The 20739-nt window shown below is 46.6% G+C and overlaps 1 protein-coding gene across 2 annotated transcripts in view; it reads right to left on the bottom strand.

The window, feature by feature from the left end:
• Positions 1-20739, bottom strand: part of NELL2 (neural EGFL like 2) — a 1100394-nt gene that overhangs the window by 845808 nt on the left and 233847 nt on the right. The window lies entirely within an intron of this gene.

Genomic DNA, 20739 nt, shown 5'->3' with positions numbered 1-20739 from the left:
TCCTACATTCAGTGCAGGGAAATCAGGCAGCCTTCCCACCACTACAGCAGGGACTAGATGGTTGGCCAAACACATGGCAACAGCAACAGCAACATCAAACAGGGAATACAGCCCAACGACCGGGGCCACAACCACAGCAGAAAGGGGTGATTGTCTGGGAGGGGAATGCGTTTCTAAAATTGCTAAATCCAAATAGGCAGTTAGCCCGAATCCCCCAATGAGTATACATTCACATTATACCCACTTAAAAAATAAATTTAAAAACAAAGACTAGTGACAACATTAGGAGAAAACTCACGCCTTCACTTGCATTCAGGAATAACTCAGGGCTGTTGTATGTTATGTTGATCAGGAATTAGTGCTAGGGTCCGCCATTTGAGTGCGTGCAGGGGACTAGGCCCAACTCCACTGATGGTCCCCCAGGGTGGGGTTAGCTGGCCATGCCCCAGGGAGACAGACAAGACAGTCTGACAAGAGGGAAGGTTGCCCTCCCACTTAGCCCATAAAAGCAAGCACCCAGGTCCCCTCATCCCAGTACAACTAAGACGGGCTCCAACCAAAGGACCCCGTTCTTCAACAATAGGCTTCCAGCTAATATGAGGCCCCCTTTTGGTTCCAAAACGAGACAGTATTCCGGTCTCAGGAACCAGGTTTAATGTGCCCATAAAATTCTGAATTCCACACACAAATTCCTACAGACTATGAGGCAACAACATGGCACCACGTTAGTAGGGAAATTCACCAAAACAATCAGCCACCCCAGTTCATTAATCGTATTGGGAAAATCACAATAAGTCCTGGCTGTGCACCTAAATCATATCGTAAGCAAATGCTCTGCCTCCTCCTCTTTCCAAAAAGGCTTCCAAATGTCCAAAGACTGCTCGTCGGACCATGTCCCTCCAAAACAGCGAGAGTAGTGGGTCGCTGGGTAGAAGTCCCTGGTCCCAAATGGGGTGGCAGGCCCAAAAGATCCTGGATCCAAGGGACAGAGGTGTGCTAAGAGGGAAATGGATTCTGTAAGTGACAATCACAGCCCGATGCAAGGTGCACAGGTATGCTCACCGATGCGTCCGGCCTGTTGATCAGATCACATAAGGCCTCCTATAAACCGTCAAGGAGACAATAGGCCCGATCCCAGTTATTACTGCGTCACAATCACACGGGGCTGCAGAGCACCTCTCTGACTCCTTCCAGTATGCTGCAATAAAAACTGTATTACATGAAGAACTGGGTGCGGGGGGGCAATGACCCACAAACAGTAACCCAAAACAAAGTTAACCTGACTCCAGTAGGGAGAAACGCATTGCAAGCCACATGCACCGACTAGAGGGGCATACACATTCCCTTGGAGTATGTTGCAATCATCAGCAACACCTAAACTGTGACACACATCTTCCTTTCACATCGTTTTACAGATGTGTAGGTCAAAAGGTTTCATCCTCATCGATAACGCGCACACACACACACACACACACACACACACACACACATATGTTAGGGAAAATAGATAGGAAAAAGGCATAATCCCATGAAGATCACCCCATAGAAACACTTTCCTCTGTCAAGGCGAGAGGAGATAATCAAATGGCCTGAAAAATAAAACGTAGGTGATCCATAACTAAAACACTCACGGCTCCCTAAAAATAGTTGCCCCAACTGGAACCACCTTCAAAATAAGTGTACGAAATTTACGTAAAAAAGAAAGGCACAGGAATCTGCTGTGACTAAATAATGATGTATGTTTTTCTAAAGCTAATCTACAACAGCTCTTTTGCAGCAGTACTGCGACCAACCCAAAGTGCAACACCTATACAGTAGCCAGCCACCTCTTCAGCAGCAACTTCCAGATACTCAACAAGACCCACATGTTTCAAGACAAAGACCATGGACTGTTGTGGGCTGTTTTTTACTGACATTCTTCCACAAACTTTTTTTCCGAAAGCAAAGACACCCCTGGTACTGAAGCACATTGCCGGAGCAAAGAAACCCACAATCACCAGAAGACCGCAAATGTTTCCCCAGGAAGCCATCATGAGACCTGTAAAGTTCAAAAAGTTATATATTTTTGTACCATTGTATACCCTCTGTTTGCTGTCTGTGTGGCCACATCCATCCATAAGAAATCTGCCTAGCCACATGGAGACTACCTCGAAATTTCTACAGCGTGTGCATAAGGGCCTTTTCCACATCACTTACAATTACACTGAACCTAATGTTAGTATTCCACATGCACTACAGAGCGCACTCTTACACAACACATGGTATCAGCACATGACCACTTTGGACACCCAGACATCAGTCAGACTGTGCTATGTTTGCTCACTGATACTACATGCTATAGGTGCAGATAGGGTTTATTTATCCCCAAGAAAGCAAAATGTCTCATCCATCTGTACCTCTGTAGGATTAGGGCTAGGTTACAATCTAGTAAAGTGGAACCCCATAGGGTGGTACTAAACGTCCCTCAATATGAGACCAATCCTACTGCACTATACCTTTACACTGAGCCTCGCAATATTCAGGCCGAGCTAGACAGGATGCGTAGGTGAGGCACAGTAGGGGAGGACACTGTTTGGCCCTGGGACTTTCCAGAAAAGAGGTTCTTGGAGGTAGTAAAACCACCGCACCAGTGCTCAAACACATCCCCTCCCGTCTCCAACTGTGGTCCTAGAGCGGCACTTAATGTGTCTGGGGCAGTCTATTTTCATAAAAAATGGACCACAGACATGTATTTCCTGTGTAGGACCATCAATCTCAATGGTACAGGGAAATGAGTCTGATAAGGAGGGATTGAATACCAGCATAGATACCCCCTGCCAGGAAATCTGGGATGCTGAAAAAGATAAGTACACTTGGTTAGAAGGGAAGGGGCAACCCCTAATTGTACGGAAACGTACACTGTATTCCTTGCATTTCAGAGGCAAAGGGATGAACCCACTTGGCTTGAATGAGATTTGTAAAGTAATACTGCACGTATAAGACATTCACCCAGGCACCTTCATGCTGATGGACTTCTTCAGGCAGTGTTGAGAATTTGTTTACGCTCAATTCATCCCTGGATGGTGGGGCATCTGCTCCCTCATGACCATACAAACCCCAACCCTGGTCATCCCTGGAGAAGACCTGACCAAGTTGTTCCAACACCTGCTACAGAAGAAAACAACTCTGCTGCATCAGGCTTGAGGAAAAAGAACTGCTGATTATTTTGGCTAGGCTCAATACAATGACATTCTAGAAAAATTTAGACTATTCACTGACGCTTAAGTAAACGTGGGAGGGTCCATACCCTCCATTACCCTACGACAAAAGCAAACATGCGCTAGTTGCAAATAAGGTGGGAGATGCTGAAAATGATCAACAATCCTGCACTCTTTCTAAATGCTATCAAGGGAGAATTATAACCCATCCACCCCATGTGATGCAACACTGGTATGTGTTGGACTTGATGACCTTAATGGAGGGTGGGGCGTGTGCTAAGATCGGAGCATCCTGTTGTACATTTATCCCCAGTAACGACACTAACTTTTGCCATCCAAGCACTGCATCGTCTACAAGCGAACACAAAGGAGGGAGGTGCCCCTGAGAAAGACTGGTTATTTAACTGGATTTCCTGGCTCCTCCAGGGGGTGACCAGACTGTGCATGTCATTGCTGCTTATCCACATACCTGAGCTGTTATTGTGTTGTTTCCTACAAGTAGGGGGTTCCTGCTGTAAAAAGCAGTCCTTAAATTCAATAGAATGAAAGCAACTAGGGAAATAGTAATAGACACAACAGAAACACGCCAATCCTCAAGGTGGCTATCATGAAGTATGGGGTAGATAATATAGTTGAAAATTAATGGGAATGTTAATATTGATAAAAACAATGTATGCTATGATATATGTACACATTCCCACGAACTTGCATCGCTGTTGTCGAATTCACCCAAGGTGACCCCCTCATCAACCTCGAGTCAGAAATACATGGTCAGGCAAGCCCTATGACCTAGGCCTCAAGCAACTGATTGACAGATCACAGGTGGATGACACGTAGCTCACAGACAAATGCGCAAGCAGGAAAAACCCTGATCGATCCCTCAGATAGGCAGTGACACCCCAATGATCTCAGAAAATTGGCTGCCAATAAAACACATTTGGCCGGAGGGGTAAGCATTCCCAAAACACCATAAAAGTTAGATGCCACATGAAGTTAGGAAAATACGCCCAATCAGAACACACCACACACACAACACGCAGTGCTCACATGCTCCTTATGCCGCACATCTGTACATGTTACCTACTGGCCCACATTTGACCATGCAAAGTCGAGACCCACCTGTGCATGTTATCAGATTGTCAGATTGTTAGATTTATGACTCTGTGTCTAGACCGGGATTCCTTTCACCAAAGAATGCATAAAAATGTATTATGATGGTTCAAGAAGTGTATATAATGGAGCTCAGAACCCATGTACACTGAGACAATCATCAGACCCCAAATATGTGCTGCTCTCCTGGCCACTGGGTTTAATTAAACCAACTGTTCCTTTTTGCCAAATACTTTTTGTCTTTTATTTCTTTAAGGTAAAACCACATTTGAGCAACATTTATGAGTTCTGTCCACAAATATATTCTGCAAAATAAAATCTGTGATTTTCTAAAGATCATTTTGAATTGATTGTAAAATTGCAAACTATATCAATCTTCAATGCACATATTTCATTGCCGACATGCAAAATATTTAAACATTTAAGTAAGTAACCTCTGTGGTACATTATAAGGATATTGCAAGGTACCAAGACATTCCATGAGGTAGCTTCCAATATCCTTCTCAAGTGCATTCATTACAATACATGGTAACTCACCTTGCCTTTCTGAAAAAAAACTATATTTTTGGTCTCTTGATTTTTTATACAAAAGAGATAGTATTGTCACTAATTTGTAGAATGAATGTGCAATCTGCAGTGTGAAAATAAACACATGAGTATTCAGCTAGTAGTTTCTTGTGAACACTTATTGTAACTTAAAGCTAGAAAACAAGTTATTTATTTTGTTGCTTCAACTGCAGCTGCAGTTTTGCTTGGTGACCCTTTCACTCTGCCTGCCAGCAATGGCAGCAGGCATTGTGGCATCTCAACAGTAATAAATTATTACAGGAGAGTAAGGGCCCATCTATTGACCATCAGGGTCGCAGTGGCAGTCTGACCGCCACCAAAGCAGTGTTCCAACTGCTTTGGAGGTGGTCTGACCGCCACATTATAACTGCAGAGGATGTGCCGTGATCGGACTGCCAGCACTGCCAGTTTTCCTCCACAGGAAGGTCTGGTGGCCCTAATTCACCAGGGCAGGGCTTCAAGCAGCGCCACCCTAAGGAGTAGGACCCCTCTCTCTGCCAGTCTTTACATGGTGGTAACACCTCCATGTAAAGGCTACCGGAGATGGGATGCAGTGTGTCCCGGGAGGGCTTCTGCACTGCCCATGCACTTGGCATGGACAGTGCAGACCCCCCCTTTGCCAGCCCCGTTGCTTTGAATACAGTGAACTTTGCGATGGGTGCTGCTGCACCCTATGCACTACAGCATTGCTGCTGGCTCGATTACGAGCCAGAGACAATGCTGTAGGCCATTTACCGCTGACCCAGTGGGAAACTTGTAATGGGGCCTGCAGGGAGGTGGCTGCACTGGCGGCAACCTGCCCATCAAGACTTCGGCAGATGGTGTATACCATCTGCTGAAGTCATAATGACCCACTAAGTATATCTTTTCCTTAACATAGGTGACTAGTGATAACTAACCGGATTGTATTAGGAAAAATAGAGGCAGGTTTTTGTAAATCTGTTGAAGGCCCCCAAGTATTATAAGAAATTAATGCATCTTCTATAGTATGGACTGATAATAAATAATGAAAAAAGTTCTACATTCTCTGTACCAAAAATCCAACACCATAAGGAGGGTGTCATAAGGAATATTTTCATGCTAACACAATTGAAAAAAAAAAATATTTCATATTTAAAAAATGTCTATTTGGCGCTCAATACAAACATTTTGTGTCCTCACAGTGGCAACAGGCACATTTTATACTAAGTTTGTGAATCCAATACATGTTAAATGACGTTGTAACAATATTTAAAGATAAAAAATCAAGACACATCTAGTCATGAGAATCAGAGATACGTGTCAGAGATTCAGTTGCAAAGAAAGGAATACAGAAGAAATCATTGTTATAAGTACATGACATGAAGCACATCATTTTTGCTAAAGTGATTGTCGAAATGTGTAGCCGATTAGAGGTTTACTACTTCATGTTAAGCCATTCGGTAATAGTCACCTGTTAGAAATGGGGTTTTTGGTTGGCAGTCAGGTTACCCCCTGTCCAAGCAAAAGCCCTCACTCTAGTCAGGGTAAGTCACACACAATCCAAGATTATCCTGTGCCCACCCTCTGGTAGCTTGGCACGAGCAGTCAGGCTTAACTTAGAAGGCAATGTGTAAAGTATTTGTGCAATAAATCATACAATACCACCATATAGCACCACAAAAATACACCACACAGTGTTTAGAAAAATATATAATATTTATCAGGATAATTGTAGGTCAAAAAGAATACAGTTTGCAATGGTAAATTGTAGAGATATCACTGAAAAGTGATAAAAAGTGTCTTAAGTCTTTAGAATATAAACAAAGTCTCTTTCAAGCACAAGTACCTGGTTTAGAGTGGAAAAATCTCCTCAGAGGGCCACAAAAGAAGAGGTGCGTGGAAAAAGGGTGTGTGCGTCGATTTCTCCCCAGCACACACGGACTTGCGTCATTATTTTCCACGCGGGGAAGTCGTGCGTCGTTTTCCGGCGCACGGACAGTCTCTTTTCGTGGATCGGGGGATTACCAGATGTCCCGGGTCTGTGCGTGGATTTTCCTGCTTGTTTTCCGGCTGCGCGTCGTTCTGCGGGGCTGCGCGTCGAAATTACGATCTCACGGCAGGCGTCACGTCGATTTCTCCTCTAGAGGTCGGGCGGCGTTGTCCTTGCGAAGCCGTGCGTCGGATTTTCGGTCATCCCAAGAGCGTCGCGTCGATCAGCGTCGGTGTGCGGCGTTTTTCTCGCCGCGGAACAAGCTGTGCGTCGAAATTTTCGGCGCGCGGAGCGTCCAAGTGAAAGAGGGAAGTCTTTTTGGTCCTGAGACTTCAGGGAACATGAGGCAAGCTCTATCCAAGCCTTTGGAGAGCACTTTCACAGCCAGACAAGAGTTCAGCAAGGCAGCAGGCCAACAGAAAGGGAGCAGTCCTTTATAGACAGCAGACAGGTGAGTCCTTTGAGCAGCCAGGCAGTTCTTCTTGGCAGGGTGTAGTTTCTGGTTCAGGTTTCTTCTCCAGCAAGTGTCTGATGAGGTAGGGCAGAGGCCCTGTTTTATACCCAAATGTGCCTTTGAAGTGGGGGAGACTTCAAAGAGTGGCTAAGAATTGCACCAGGTCCCCTTTCAGTTTAATCCTGTCTGCCAGGGTCCCAGGAGGGGGTGTGGCAGTCCTTTGTGTGAGAGCAGGCCCTCCACCCTCCCAGCCCAGGAAGACCCATTCAAAATGCAGATGTATGCAAGTGAGGCTGAGTACCCTGTGTTTGGGGTGTGTCTGAGTGAATGCACAAGGAGCTGTCAACCAAGCCCAGCCAGACGTGGATTGTAAGGCACAGAAAGATTTAAGTGCAAAGAAATGCTCACTTTCTAAAAGTGGCATTTCTAGAATAGTAATATTAAATCCGACTTCACCAGTCAGCAGGATTTTGTATTACCATTCTGGCCATACTAAATATGACCTTCCTGCTCCTTTCAGATCAGCAGCTGCCACTTCAACAGTGTAGGAGGGCAGCCCCAATGTTAGCCTATGAAGGGAGCAGGCCTCACAGTAGTGTAAAAACGAATTTAGGAGTTTTACACTACCAGGACATATAATTACACAGGTACATGTCCTGTCTTTTACCTACACAGCACCCAGCTCTAGGGGTTACCTAGGGCACACATTAAGGGTGACTTATATGTAGAAAAAGGGGAGTTCTAGGCTTGGCAAGTACCTTTAAATGCCAAGTCGTGGTGGCAGTGTAACTGCACACACAGGCCTTGCAATGGCAAGCCTGAGACAAGGTTAAGGGGGCTACTTAAGTGGGTGGCACAACCAGTGCTGCAGGTCCACTAGTAGCATTTAATCTACAGGCCCTAGGCACATGTAGTGCACATTACTAGGGACTTATAAGTAGATGAAATAGTCCAATCAGGTATGATCCAAAGTTACCATGTTTAAAGAGGAAGAGAGCATATGCACTTTAGCACTGTTTAGCAGTGGTAAAGTGCGCAGAGTCTAAAAGCCAGCAAAACAGGGTCCAAAAAGTGGAGGGAGGCAGGCACAAAGTTAGGGGTGACCACCCTAAGGCATGTCAGGTCTAACATGTGTCCCCCCCAGCTGAAAGTGGGGAGAGCTACCCGACCTCCTAGGAGCTCTCATCGCTAAGGCGGAAGTATCTGGAGAGACCATCAGCATTGGTGTGGTCAACCCCTGGGCGATGCTCCACCGTAAAGTCAATCCCCTGTAGGAAAATGGACCATCTCAAGAGTTTTGGATTCTCACCCCTCATCTGCATGAGCCATCTGAGGGGCCTGTGGTCTGTCTGAACCCGGAAGTGAGTCCCAAACAGGTAGGGTCTTAGCTTCTTCAGTGCCCAGACCACAGCAAATGCTTCTCTTTCAATAGCACTCCACCTTTGTTCCTGTGGTAATAATCTTCTGCTAATAAAGACTACTGGTAGGTCTGAGCCCTCCTCATTCAGCTGTGCTAGAACAGCCCCGATGCCATGCTCTGAAGCGTCTGTCTGAACAATAAATTCCTGGGAGAAGTCAGGGGCCTTGAGCACGGGGGCCGTGCACATGGCTTCCTTCAGAGAATCAAAGGCTTTCTGACAGGCCTCTGTCCAATTCACCAACCTAGGTTGTTTCTTGGAAGTGAGTTCAGTCAAGGGGGACACAATGGTACCATAGCCCTTGACGAACCTGCGGTAGTATCTAGTGAGGCCCAAAAAGGCTCTCACCTCAGTCTGTGTTCTAGGTGGTTGCCAGGCCTTGATAGTTTCAATCTTGGCCTGGAGCGGCTGCACCCTTCCACCACCTACGAGGTGTCCCAAGTACACCACGGAACCCTGCCCAATCTGGCACTTACTAGCCTTGATAGTCAGGCCTGCCTGTTGCAGGGCCTGAAGCACCTCCTTGAGGTGGAGCAGGTGTTCCTCCCAGCTGGAACTGTAGACAGCTATGTCGTCTAGGTAAGCTGCACAGAAGGCATCTTTACCAGCTAGGACCCCGTTAACCAACCGTTGGAAGGTAGCGGGGGCATTTTTCAGCCCAAATGGAATCACCCGGAATTGGTAATGGCCATCAGGGGTGGAAAAAGCAGATCTTTCTTTAGCCCCCTCAGTCAGGCCGATCTGCCAGTACCCGGAAGTAAGATCGAACGTACACAGGAACTTGGCAGCGCCTAGCCTGTCAATGAGCTCATCAGCTCGGGGGATGGGGTGAACATCAGTCCGGGTGACTGAATTGAGACCCCGGTAGTCCACACAGAACCGGAGTTCTGGTTTCGCACCTGGGGCGGTAGCCTTGGGAACCAATACCACAGGGCTGGCCCAGGGACTACTGGATTTCTCAATAACCCCCAAAGTCAACATCTTGGAGACCTCCTCCTTGATGCTGGCCTTCACCTTATCTGACAACCTGTAAATTTTGTTCTTTACAGGAGCACTGTCACCTGTGTCAATGTCATGCACACAGAGGTGGGTTAGTCCAGGTGTAAGGGAGAACAGGGGGGAGAACTGCTCTAACAGCTCATAGCAGTCCCCTCTCTGTGTTGGAGTCAGGGAGTCAGAGAGAATGACACCACCTACTGACCCATCCCCTTCTTTGACAGCGAGGAGGTCGGGGAGAGGTTCACTCTCCTCTTCCATGCCCTCATCGGTGACTAGGAGCATACTGACCTCAGACCTCTCAAAGTGAGGTTTGAGCCGGTTGTGATGGAGGACCCTTAGGGGTTGCCTAGGGGTCTTGAGGTCCACTAGGTAAGTGGCCTCCCCTTTACGCTCCTTGATCTCAAAGGGGCCAGTCCAGCGGTCCTGGAGAGCCCTGGGCTCTACTGGCTCCATCACCCAAACTTTGTCTCCAGCTGAGAACTCAACTAGAGTGGCCTTTTGGTCGTACCACTCCTTCATCACCTCTTGACTGGCCTCGAGGTTACTCTGGGCCTCCTTCCAGAAGCGTTGGGTTTGTTTGCGGAGGGCAAGCATGTAGCTGACCACATCCTGGGGAGGGGCTTGGGGAGCTCTCTCCCAGCCCTCCTTAACGATGCTTAGGGGTCCCCTGACAGGGTGACCATAGAGAAGTTCAAAGGGGCTGAACCCCACCCCTTTCTGGGGCACCTCTCTATAAGCAAACAACAGGCAGGGTAAGAGGACGTCCCACTTACGCCTCATGGCCTCAGTCAGGCCACCAATCATGCCTTTCAGGGTCTGGTTGAATCTCTCAACCAGCCCATTGGTTTGAGGATGATAAGAGGTGGTAAACCGGTAGGTCACCCCACACTCATCCCACAGGGTTTTCATGTATGTAGACATGAAGTTTGTGCCCCTGTCAGACACGACCTCCTTAGGGAATCCCAGGGCTCTGGTCACCACCTTTGCAGTCACTGTTCTCAGAGGGATTGCCTCTGGATAGCGGGTGGCATGGTACACCAAAACCAGGATAAACCTGTTGCCCAGGGCAGTTTTGGGGTCCAAGAGACCAACAATGTCGATGCCCACCCTTTCAAAGGGGGTGCCAATGACTAGGAGTGGGATCAGGGGAGCTTTAAGCCGTTTCCCTGCCATCCCACTAGCCTGGCAGGTGGGGCAAGCTCTGCAGAAGTTATCTGAGGCTTTCCTCATTCTGGGCCAATGAAAGTGGGTGTTAAGCCTGTCAAAGGTCTTGTCTTGGCCCAGGTGTCCTGCCAGGGGAATGTCGTGAGCCAGGCCTAGTAGGAATTTCCGGTAACACAGGGGGAACACCAGCACACGGTGTGGCCCAGGACCTGGAATTCTACGCTCACTGTAAAGGAGATCATTCTCCCAGTAAATATGGTGAGCGCCAGAGGCGTCACCTGCTGCGTGGTCTGTGGCCTGCTTCCTCAGACCCTCAAGGGTGGGGCATTCTCTCTGCGCCTTGCAGAATGCTTCCCTGGTTGGCCCCCCCTCTACTTGCCAGCCAGCAAGTTCAGGTAGGTTACCCAGGGCAGCTACGTCCTCCCCGGTTGGCTCGGGGGCCTCCTCTTCCTCAGGGACCTCATCTACCACCGTGGGAACATTGGAGGCGGGTTTCCCGCGCCCCTGGCCCCCCTCTTGGGCGGCGGTCTGGGCCCTTTTTCCAGGCTCCAGACGCCCTTGACTCCCTTCCCGGGCAGCCATGGACCTGGTGGTCATGCAGACCCACTCAGGTAACCCTAACATCTCCAGGTGAGATCTGAGCTCTACTTCTTTCCAAGCAGTGTGCTCAAGATCATTGCCTAACAGACAATCTACAGGCATGGCAGGACTCACAGCTACTTTCAGAGTACCAGAGACCCCCCCCCACTCAAAGGGAACCAGAGCCACCGGTAGGTGACTCTCACGATTGTCAGCGACTATGACCTGGTGGAATGTATTAGGGACTATCTGCTCTGTGGACACCAGCTGACTCTTGATAGTAGTCATACTGGCTCCTGTGTCACGCAGAGCCTCCACCTTCTGCCCATTAATGGTGACCCACTGCCTGTACTTGGAAGTATTTCGGGGCATGTGGGCTTTGGGCACCATTTCTCTTTCTCCCAGGGACACTAGGGAAATCTCTACTTGCTCCCCAAAGCTATCTGGGTCCATCTCCCCTCCAAGCGCTACACTAGTTAGCCCAGGTGTCTGTCCGGTAGTAGACGGTGTCCTTTTGGAGCACTGGGGGTCGCCTTTATAGTGACCATACTGGTAACACTCCATACATTTGGGGTTGGATTTTCCTGACTTATCAAATGTCCCTGGCTTCTACCCAAATCTAGAGAAGGAATGGTTGCCACCCCCTCCCTGGGAATTCTTTTGGGGGCCTTTTGAGAGTTCCTTACCTGTAAGTTTATCTCCCCCCTCTTTCTTCTGTTGGGAACCCTGACCACCTTTGTGGGAGTCCCCCCCAGGTACCTTTTTGGACACTCTGGTGCTAACCCAGAGGTCCGCCTCCTCAGCAAGCTTCCTGGGATCAGTCAGCTTACTATCTACCAAGTGCTGGCGCAACTCTGTAAAAGTAGTATTAAGCATATGCTCTCTCAGAATCAAGTCATATAACCCTTTATAGTCATTTACTTTGTTGCCCCGCACCCATCCATTCAGTGCCTTACTGGAAAAGTCAAAGAAATCTACCCATGTTTGTGTGTTTTTTTGGTGCTGTCCCTGAACCTCTGACGGTATCCCTCAGGGGTCAGCCCAAACTTGGCAAGTAAAGTGGCTTTCTGAAGTGGGTATGTGTTTTGATCAGGTTGATCCAATGTGAGAAGTGTGTCCCTCCCCAATGGCGGCACATAACCCCACATAGCTACCCCCCATTGCCCTTCAGGAACCTCATGAGCCCTTAGTGCAACTTCATAAGCAGCTAACCATTTATCTATGTCATCTCCCACCACAAAACTGGGCACCACATTTTTGGGTATACGAACCTTCTTTTCTCCAGCAGGTCCTGTCTGTATGCTGCCACCATTATTGCTGGATTCAGACTGTCTCGCCTTGATCTCCAGCTCCTTGAGACTCAGTTCATGAGCCAACAATAGTTTCTTTTCAGCCAAAGCTCTTTCAGCTTCCACCTGTTTGGCTGCTCTTTCAGCTTCCACTTGTTTGGCTGCCCTTTCAGCTTCTGCTTGAATCTGTTTGGCTGTTCTTTCAGCTTCAATCTGTTTGGCTGCTCTTTCAGCCTCAGCTTGTTTGGCTTCTCTCTCTGCCCTTCTCTCCTCCTGTTGAGCCTCAATTTTCAGTTTTGCCATTTGCAATTGGAACTCCCTTTCCTCTCTCCTTTCCTCTGTGGTCAGGCTTTGCATAGAGACACTGCTCCCTGGTCTGGAAGGGGGCACAATTGCAGTGGTAACACCATCCATAGATAGTGAAAATTCCCCTGAGGTGCCATTTTCTGGCTCCTCTTCCTCATCATCCTCTAAATGGGCTTCTGCCCAGGCCCTCAGCTCCACTTGAAAGTCCTCCTTTCTGGAGGCCCCTTGGGTGGGTACCCTCAATGCCCTGCAGAATCCTCTTAGTTGTTTGACCGTATATGTATCCAACTGGACTAGGTCAAAGTCCCCTGTCTGAGACCCAGTCAGAGACATGTTGAGTGAGGATTTAGTTTTTGAAAATTGTCAGGAAAAAAAAAACGGATTTGCAAAAAGAGATAAAAAGCCAAGTTGACCTTCAACTGTGGGTAGGTAGTGAAATACTTAGCTACTGTATGTCACTGCACAAATGCAAGTCCTATCCTCACCGCTGATCACCAATGTTAGAAATTGGGTTTTTGGTTGGCAGTCAGGTTACCCCCTGTCCAAGCAAAAGCCCTCACTCTAGTCAGGGTAAGTCACACACAATCCAAGATTATCCTGTGCCCACCCTCTGGTAGCTTGGCACGAGCAGTCAGGCTTAACTTAGAAGGCAATGTGTAAAGTATTTGTGCAATAAATCATGCAATACCACCATATAGCACCACAAAAATACACCACACAGTGTTTAGAAAAATATATAATATTTAGCAGGATAATTGTAGGTCAAAAAGAATAAAGTTTGCAATGGTAAATTGTAGAGATATCACTGAAAAGTGATAAAAAGTGTCTTAAGTCTTTAGAATATAAACAAAGTCTCTTTCAAGCACAAGTACCTGGTTTAGAGTGGAAAAATCTCCTCAGAGGGCCACAAAAGAAGAGGTGCGTGGAAAAAGGGTGTGTGCGTCGATTTCTCCCCAGCACACATGGACTTGCGTCGTTATTTTCTACGCGGGGAAGTCGTGCGTCGTTTTCCGGCGCGCGGACAGTCTCTTTTCGTGGATCGCGGGGATTACCAGATGTCCCGGGTCTGTGCGTGGATTTTCCTGCTTGTTTTCCGGCTGCGTGTCGTTCTGCGGGGCTGCGCGTCGAAATTACGATCTCACGGCAGGCGTTGCGTCGATTTCTCCTCTAGAGGTCGGGCGGCGTTGTCCTTGCGAAGCCGTGCGTCGGATGTTCGGTCGTCCCAAGAGCGTCGCATCGATCAGCATCGGTGTGCGGCGTTTTTCTCGCCGCGGAACAAGCTGTGTGTCGAAATTTTCGGCTCACGGAGCGTCCAAGTGAAAGAGGGAAGTCTTTTTGGTCCTGAGACTTCAGGGAACAGGAGGCAAGCTCTATCCAAGCCCTTGGAGAGCACTTTCACAGCCAGACAAGAGTTCAGCAAGGCAGCAGGCCAACAGCAAGGCAGCAGTCCTTTGTAGAAAGCAGACAGGTGAGTCCTTTGAGCAGCCAGGCAGTTCTTCTTGGCAGGATGTAGTTTCTGGTTCAGGTTTCTTCTCCAGCAAGTGTCTGATGAGGTAGGGCAGAGGCCCTGTTTTATACCCAAATGTGCCTTTGAAGTGGGGGAGACTTTAAAGAGTGGCTAAGAAGTGCACCAGGTCCCCTTTCAGTTCAATCCTGTCTGCCAGGGTCCCAGTAGGGGGTGTGGCAGTCCTTTGTGTGAGAGCAGGCCCTCCTCCCTCCCAGCCCATTCAAAATGCAGATGTATGCAAGTGAGGCTGAGTACCCTGTGTTTGGGGTGTGCCTGAGTGAATGCACAAGGAGCTGTCAACCAAGCCCAGCCAGACGTGGATTGTAAGGCACAGAAAGATTTAAGTGCAAAGAAATGCTCACTTTCTAAAAGTGGCATTTCTAGAATAGTAATATTAAATCCGACTTCACCAGTCAGCAGGATTTTGTATTACCATTCTGGCCATACTAAATATGACCTTCCTGCTCCTTTCAGATCAGCAGCTGCCACTTCAACAGTGTAGGAGGGCAGCCCCAATGTTAGCCTATGAAGGGAGCAGGCCTCACAGTAGTGTAAAAACGAATTTAGGAGTTTTACACTACCAGGACATATAATTACACAGGTACATGTCCTGCCTTTTACCTACACAGCACCCGGCTCTAGGGGTTACCTAGGGCACACATTAAGGGTGACTTATATGTAGAAAAAGGGGAGTTCTAGGATTGGCAAGTACTTTTAAATGCCAAGTCGAGGTGGCAGTGAAACTGCACACACAGGCCTTGCAATGGCAAGCCTGAGACAAGGTTAAGGGGGCTACTTAAGTGGGTGGCACAACCAGTGCTGCAGGTCCACTAGTAGCATTTAATCTACAGGCCCTAGGCACATGTAGTGCACATTACTAGGGACTTATAAGTAGATTAAATAGTCCAATCAGGTATGATCCAAAGTTACCATGTTTAAAGAGGAAGAGAGCATATGCACTTTAGCACTGGTTAGCAGTGGTAAAGTGCGCAGAGTCTAAAAGCCAGCAAAACAGGGTCCAAAAAGTGGAGGGAGGCCGGCAAAAAGTTAGGGGTGACCACCCTAAGGCATGTCAGGTCTAACATCACCAAACAGAAAATTCCCTCAAAATTAGTTTACTGCAACATGCTGTTTCTAGACCACAGAAAATATGGTGATCACACCATGCAACCAGGGCCTGATTAAGACCTTTAGAGGCCCTAAGCACTTAAAAGATGTTGGTGTCCCCATATATATCTAATTCAAAATATAAACAATAATAAACCGGAAAATAACATTTTATTTTTTTAAATGGAACAAAACTTACAGTAAGATGAAAAATAATGTTTATTTTTATATGCTTCCACTTTATTTATATTTGAAAAGTTTTCTCCTACTTTTTCTAATTGCAAAGTCTTTGCTCAGATCCTCAAAACTAACCTTACATAACACATCTGCTTTTATTCTTAGTAGAGATAAGGCATCCAGCCTGTCTTGTTGCATAGTTGTTTTATTCCGGCCTATCATCCAGCTGCTGGCAAAAGTCATTGAGAAGGCTGTCAACAAACAACTAACCAGCTTCCTCGAGGAGAACTGCACCCTGGACCCTTTCCAATCCGGATTACCCAGCAACCACAGTACCAAAACCACCCTCATTGCCGCCACCGACAACATCAGAACCATACTGGACAATGGCGAAACCGCGGCCCTTATCCTCCTGGACCTCTCGGACGCGCTCAACACCATCTGCCACCACACCCTACGCTCACGCCTCAGCAATGCAGGAATCTGCGACAGAGCCCTGGACTGGGTCACCTCCTTTCTCACTGGCAGAACCCAGAGAGTCCGCCTCCCCCATTCCACTCGGAGGCCACCAAAATCATCTGCACGTACCCCAGGGTTCGTCCCTCAGCCCGATCCTCTTCAATGTCTACATGACCTCGTTCGCTAACATCGCCTGATCCCACAACATCATCTCATACGCCGATGACACCCAGCTGATCCTCTCCCTCACCAAGGACTCCGCCAAGACCAACCTCCACAAAGGAATGAAGGCCATCGCCGAATGGATGACAAGCAGCTGCCTCAAACTCAATTCCGACATGATAAAAGTCCTCATCTTTGGCTCCACCCCCTCTGCAGGGGATGACTCTTGGTGGCCTGCCACTCTCGTAGCCGCTCCGACTCCCACCAACCACGCATGCAACCTAGGATTCATCTTGTACTCCTCATTATCCATGACCCAGCAAGTCAACTCCATCTCCTCCTTCTGCTTCAAAACCCTCCACATGCTCGGAAAGATCTGCAAATGGATATCCACCGAAACCAGAATAACATTCACCCAAGCCCTTGTAAGCAGCAAACTGGACTACGGCAATGCCCTCTATGCAGGAACCACGGCCAAACTCCAGAAGAGGCTGCAACGCATCCAGAACGCCTATGCACGCCTCATCCTGGACATCCCCCGCCACTGCCACATCACAGACCACCTGAGAAACCTGCACTGGCTCTCAGTCAACAAGAGAATCACCTTCAAACTCCTCACCCAAGCTCACAAAGCACTGCACAACACTGGACTAGAATACGTCAACAGACGGCTCTCCTTCTACAACCCGACCTGGCATCTCCGCTCCACCAACCTCGCCCTGGCAACTGTCCCACGCGTCCGCAGAACTACAACTGGCGGTAGATCATTCTCGCACTTCACTGCCAAAATGTGGAACACTCTTCCCACCCACCTGCGCCAGACCAAAGACCTCCTTACCATCAGGAAACTTCTCAAGACCAGGCTGTTCGAGCAGTAGCAGCACCCCCTCCCCCCTTCTCCCTCCTCCTCTCCTCAGCGCCTTGAGACTCTCACGGGTGAGTAGTGAGCTTTACAAATTCCAGATTGATTGATTGATTGATTGGGTCTTTTAATATACTTCAACTGAGAAAATGAACACTCGGCTGAGCAATTTGTGACCATTAATGTTAAGAATATACAAAAGAAAATGTCTACATTTGAAAGGCACATTCAATATTGTCTTGTACAATTACTTTATAAAGTTCAGAATGACTTAATTTTGTTTTTGCATTTTTTGTTGCACTGAACCTCTGACACACATATGAGTGAAAGTGCTGAAGCTCAGCTGAGAAATTAGTGTTCAAGTCCTCTGGGTAAACATCAATCAGCTTTTGACAACACTAAGAATACCTTTCAATTTCAGTAGATGATGAAGTGATATTATGTGGCACACCACTTAGAAAATAAAATCTCTCTGTTATTTCTTTGAATATCTCTCCTCTTCTACTCATCTCAGTTTCAAATTTGTCATAAATTGTGTGAAAGGTGGTGATATAAAATGTATCTCTGGCATTCAGATATACTTCTGGTGTGGCATCTCTGTCATTGGGTAGCTTCTTTCTGATACATTTGTGAGTTTGAGCTGCCTTGTAATCAACATCTGGTAGCATTTCCTTTGTAGCTGTTTCATATCTTTCAAATTCATCTTGTGAAGTGCACAGGCGGTCAGGTAATGATCCGTAGAGATCTGCACATGTTTTTAAGTTCACAGGGTGCGGCAGTTACCGCATTCTAATTTTGTTGTATTCCCAAGATTAATGTATATCATTACCCTCTATTATTACTAATTTTTAATTTATCTGTGGGAGCCCCTTTCTGTGGAACCTGGTTCAGCCGCACCATTTGCAATTTTGCACCATATAGGCCATGGTAAATCTGGCAATGGGAATTTTCTGTGGTGCCCCCCCTCCCTTGATGCCCTATGCACATGCCTATGTTGCTTAATGGTTAATCCAGCCTTGCTTGCAACTATTACAAAGTGCACACTTTGCAAACTCCCTATGAGTATGCAGATTCAACTTCAAACTCTTTTTTTAACCAAGGGCCTCCTAGAATGAAAACCTACTTACATTTTAGATAAAATTATATCAGTCAGTTAGGAGCACCCAAAGGAACCAAGAGAACTGTTCTGCCTACATCCCATAAGTAGAGTCTGAACCACTTTCAGGCTGGTCTTCTTAATGGCTGTCACTACTGTTGAACACTACGAAGCAGCCACCATACCCACGGCTTTCAGTTTACTAAGATAAGCCTAAGATAGGAGTCAGCTTCCTCTGAACTATCCAACACCATTCATTCTCTCTACTCTTACCCCTGATCAAAAAACCCATTCTATTGAACAGAGCAATCATCAGACTTTACTTGTAGTACATGCAAAGGACTAGTATCATTCCAAGCATACAGGCTGTACAATGAATATCAATGTATTAAATATACTGGAGCTGTACTAAGAAGAGTAAAGAAAAGTTGCAAAGTTGTTATTCAAGCAAATGAGCTGCTGATTACATGCAGATCACTGCAACAGTGGGATAGTTAACTCATCACGCTATATAACCTGAATTGGCACCTGAGCCCTCCACTGTAAACACAGATCTACCCAGAAGATGTATTACATCATCAAGCTATTTCTAATAAGAACTGGTACCTCCAAAGGAGCTGCAGGTCTGTGGAAGTACCTGCCACAACCCTCTGGGACTATAGAGGTTTCTTGACATGTTAATGCCACTGAAATCCCTGCATGGCCTGCACAGTGTCATCCATGTAGAGATGTCGTTGAAGGTGCCGGATTCACACTGCAACAGCCTAAAGTCTTGCAGAGCAGCACATGCTTCAGACATTTCTCCCCTGTGTGCATGCCATCCACTCATCTATGTTATTTCAGTCCTTCAACATTAGCACTGTGCAATTAAAGATATAACAACCCTGCCTGAAAGTGCTGGCACTAGACCATTAAACACATGGGAAATCCAGTTGAGCTGTGGTATACGTTTCTCTCAATTTACAAAAGTGGTCATCTGCCTATCAAACAACATTTTCTGTCTACCTTGCGCATGCCTCGCCCTGGTGTTGTTTATACTCAGAGCCGATTGGTTAAACTTGGGCTCATACATCTGTCTGCAAGTTTCAAGGTACAGATATGAAGAAAGAACGAAGAGCTAGAAGTATGATATTCCTAGACAGTGATAAACTTCAGGAGTGTACGAAGCACAATGGGGACATTTATTTTATGTAAACCAGGTTGTTGAGCTAAAATTATTCTGTAGATCATAGGTGTTCTAAGTAGCTAGTAGTAATTCTAAAACTCTGGCATGGATCACGTCCTGCAGGACATAGGCTGGTCACCCTGGTATAGGCTTTCTATTTGCAGTCACTAAAGTCAACAGGAAACGTGAGTGCTGCAAAACAAACACAAACAGACTTTGCGAGGTGAGGAATTTGAGTCCTTCCGCTACTTACGTTCTTCCAGGAAATGTACTTGTACATCTATCTGTACAGTAGTGGCATCACAAAACTTAAAGGGGCCCCCATTTAAAGTACATAGAGGGCTCACCCCATACTGGCCCAACACATTTTGTTGAGGTAGGCCCTCAAGAGGTCGGGGGTCCCCCCACACCACAGGGGTTACAGGGGCTAATGTTACTCCAGTGCTATACAGATATTTGCGTGACCAACTTCCTGTGTGTCTTAGTCTCAATTGACTAGTTCTCCACCATTCCCATGACAAATATGGCTTGAAATAGTTTATTATTCATTTCATCATTAACATAACTCAAATAGAACCCTAGCCCTTAAATCGTTTTATTTTATTTTATTTCCATCACTAACCACATACTACCCTAAATAAATTTCTATTAAAACTAATTTACATATATAAACTCAATTTAATGTTATCTCTAATTCTAACTCTTCTTTTATCCTTAATTATTTCAAATGAATTACATGTTCACATTCATTTTAATTAAATTACTACGTCATTTGATTTTAACAGTAAGTCCATTCCTAACTCCTTATTAATATTTCTTAAGGTTGTAGTATTACAGTAATTATCATTAACCCAACCTTTTTACTATTCCTCTCCATTACTCAGATTTAATTTAAATTATTTTACAATTTGTTATACCTAATTCAAACTCTTTATTTATGCAATTTTTATTAAATTCATAGGTTTCTCGTGGGGTTTTCAATATATTATAGCCTTAGAACCCGCAGTAGCGGGCTCTACTGGCTATTAAAGGCCCGCTCCCCGCGTTAAATGCCCGAGCCGAAGGCGAGGGCATTTAACAAGGGAGAGGGACTTTAATAGCCGGTAGAGCCCGCTACGGCGGGTTCTAAGGCTATTAGAACATTCTGCCACACAGGGCAGAATGTTCTAT

This window comes from Pleurodeles waltl, chromosome 4_1, assembly GCF_031143425.1.
Source record: "Pleurodeles waltl isolate 20211129_DDA chromosome 4_1, aPleWal1.hap1.20221129, whole genome shotgun sequence".
In the NCBI taxonomy this organism is placed as follows: domain Eukaryota; kingdom Metazoa; phylum Chordata; class Amphibia; order Caudata; family Salamandridae; genus Pleurodeles; species Pleurodeles waltl.
The sequence above is the reverse complement of the archived record's forward strand: the minus strand, read 5'-3'. Positions and strand labels throughout refer to the sequence as shown.